We start from the raw sequence: 2,886 nt of genomic DNA on the forward strand, positions 1-2,886 counted from the left end.
TTAAGATTGGCTGTAGCTAGAATTCTGACTTCCTTTTGGACTCTGCTCTCCTTCACTGTTCAGATGAGGTTTGGGTTTTGGCATCTTGCTAAGAATAGTTGCCATCTCTTTTCTCTCATCAAAATTCTTTCACAATTTATATAGTTTTAAAATAACCTTGATTATTTCTAAAATCTTCTCCATATCCACAGAAAGCTCAGAAAACTACTATCTGGTATCTTCCTGCTGTACAACACAGGCTAATGTAGGCAAGCTAAAGCTATCATGAAAGGAGGATAGAGTAGGCAAAGATCCATTCTGTAGGTATCATTCACTGTCCTCCATGCAAGGAGAAACAACATGTCTTCTTGACCTATACCCTGCACATACTGGAGAAAAGGTCTATAGGGATGTTACACTATCAAGCAAAAATCCATTAGTTCTAAAATATAGAATTCACATTCTAATATATGGTTCATCCTATAAGAAAATTCCTTTGGAAAGGCATATGAAAATCTAGTTTTTAATACAGAAGTAGCAGCAGAAATCAGTCTTACATTTGAGACAACTCCAAATTCCTCTACTTTGGATGCCAAAAACACACATGTAGGAGCCATTAATATAGGATCTATACTTTTCAGAGAATACCTGGCATAGAATATCTTGAAATAGACTGTAGCAGTGGCAATAACTTGTTGTCTTAATTTAAAATGTTCACCTAATGCTTGTAAAAACACTTGTAAAAAATATTTGTAATTTAAAGTATTCTTCTTCTGAGAGAAACTTTAAGTCCTTTTGGCAGCCCATCCACAGATCTTGTTCATCAAAAATCCATTGCAAATAATAGGAGCTCTGCCAAAAATTGCCTGCCATGGAACACAGCTTTCCCTGATAAAAAAGCACCAGCCAGTGGAGCTACCATAGACCCTGCCCACCCCCCGACATGCTCCTCCATCTTGTAATGTGTTTTTATTTTTATTTTCTCTCACTTAATTTCATAGCAAACTTCCTTTTGTAAAGAATGAGTGAAGAAAGCTTATCCACAGCTGAGCCAGCAGTTGGGAGAACAGAGCACCCAGTAGGATACTTTGGTAGTGATCAGTATTCCAGCTAGAGTGAAGGTTGGGGGATAGAAAGAGGGCACACAAAAACTTACTTTTCTTCTGAATTTTCTTTGCTTGCATGGTTGATTTGTTGTCCAAGAGTTGGGTGCTTGGAAACGAATATTATTTCTATAAGTGAAACCACCTGCAACATAATTATCCATGGGACTTGTTTAAAATGCACATTATAGGTCCCATATGAGTCCTGCTATGATGGGGACCAAGTGTTTTTATTTTTAACTAGAGGCCCGATGCATGAAATTCGTGCAATAGTAGTAGGCCTTCCTTCTCCCAGCTGCCGGCACCGGCTTCCACCTGGCACCCGCAACCCGGGCTTCCCTCACAGCCCTGGCTTTGTCTGGAAGGTCATCCAGGAGGACATCTGGTCTAATTAGCATATTACGCTTTTATTATTATAAAAAGTTGTTTTTCCTTTTATCAGAAACATCAACTTTGTTGAATTACAATTTACATGTAATAATATGCACCCACTTTAAGTGCACAGTTCAATGAATTTTGATAAATATATACACCCATGTAGTCAAAATTTCCATTACTGCAGAAAGTAGCCTCATGCCCCTTTGCAGTAAATTACTCTCCTTCTCAGCCCCAGTCAACTGCTGATCTGCTTTCTGACAAGATAAATAAGTGTTGCCTGTTCTAGAATTTTATATAAATGGCAATCATAGAGAATATACTCTTTTGTGCTTTTCCTTTTTGCTCAACATAATGCTTTTGAGGTTCATCCATTCTGTTATAGGTATCAATAGTTTGTTCCTTTTATTTCTGAGTAATATTCTATGGTATAGATATAAAACTGCTATGATCATTAATGGACAAGATTTTATGTGAACATATCTCATATGTTTTGTTTAATATGTTTTGTGTGAACATGTATTTTTATGTTTTATCTGGAGGAAAAATCTAGAATTGGAATTGCTGAGTCATATACAAAGTATATATTAAACTTAATAAGAAAATGCCAAATTATTTTCTAAAGTGGTTATACTATTTTTTATTCTCACCAGCTATGTATGAGAGGTTCAGATATTTCATAGCCTTGCTAACACTTGATATTTTAAAACTTTTATTTTTATTAACTCAAGTAAGTCAGTGGTAGTATATTAATATGGCTTTAATGTGTTTCCCTGGTGACTAATGCTGTAGAGCATCTTTTCATATGCTTATTACTTATTTGTATATTTTCTTTGCCCACTGTTTCTATTGAATTGTTTTTCTTCTTATTAAGCCGTAAGAGTATTTTATATATTCTGGAAAGTAGTCTTGGTCACATGTATGCATTGCAAATGTTTTCTCCAGTCAGTTGCTGGCTTTTCATTTTCTTGACATTGTCTTTTGAAGAGCAAAGGTTTATATTTTGATGAAGAAAAACTTACAATTTTATATTTTATAGCTTGTGCTTTTTGTGTCATATCTAAAAATTCTTTGCCTATCCCAAAGCCCAAAACACATTCTCCTATGTTTACTTCTAGAAGTTTTATCACTTTTGCTTTTATGTTTAGGTCTATGATCCATTTCAGTGTAATTTTTGTGTTTGGTATAAACAAAGTTCATTTCTTCCCTAAATGTTTGACAATTAATCATTGAAGCCACATCAACCTGGAGGTTTCTTTTTGAATTTATTTTTATTGTTGACAGTATTGCAGATGTCTCTCCGTGTCACTTTATAACACTTGGATTCTTTAAGACAATTTGCCTTCCAGCTATTGTTTTCTCTTGTCCAGTGTCCAGCCTTCCTTGAATTTTTTACTTTCTCCTCTCTTCAGAGTAGCAGCCTACCTTG

At 35.1% G+C, this 2,886-nt stretch overlaps 1 pseudogene across 1 annotated transcript; it reads right to left on the reverse strand.

Annotated features, from left to right (window-relative positions):
• Positions 1–852, reverse strand: LOC308244012 (cyclin-C-like; annotated as a pseudogene). Its single transcript has one exon. The product of its transcript is annotated as a cyclin-C-like (transcript).
• Between the last annotated feature and the right edge of the window lie 2,034 nt (positions 853–2,886).

The sequence above is a fragment of the Plecotus auritus genome (genome assembly GCF_963455305.1).
Source record: "Plecotus auritus genome assembly, chromosome: 3".
NCBI lineage: Eukaryota > Metazoa > Chordata > Mammalia > Chiroptera > Vespertilionidae > Plecotus > Plecotus auritus.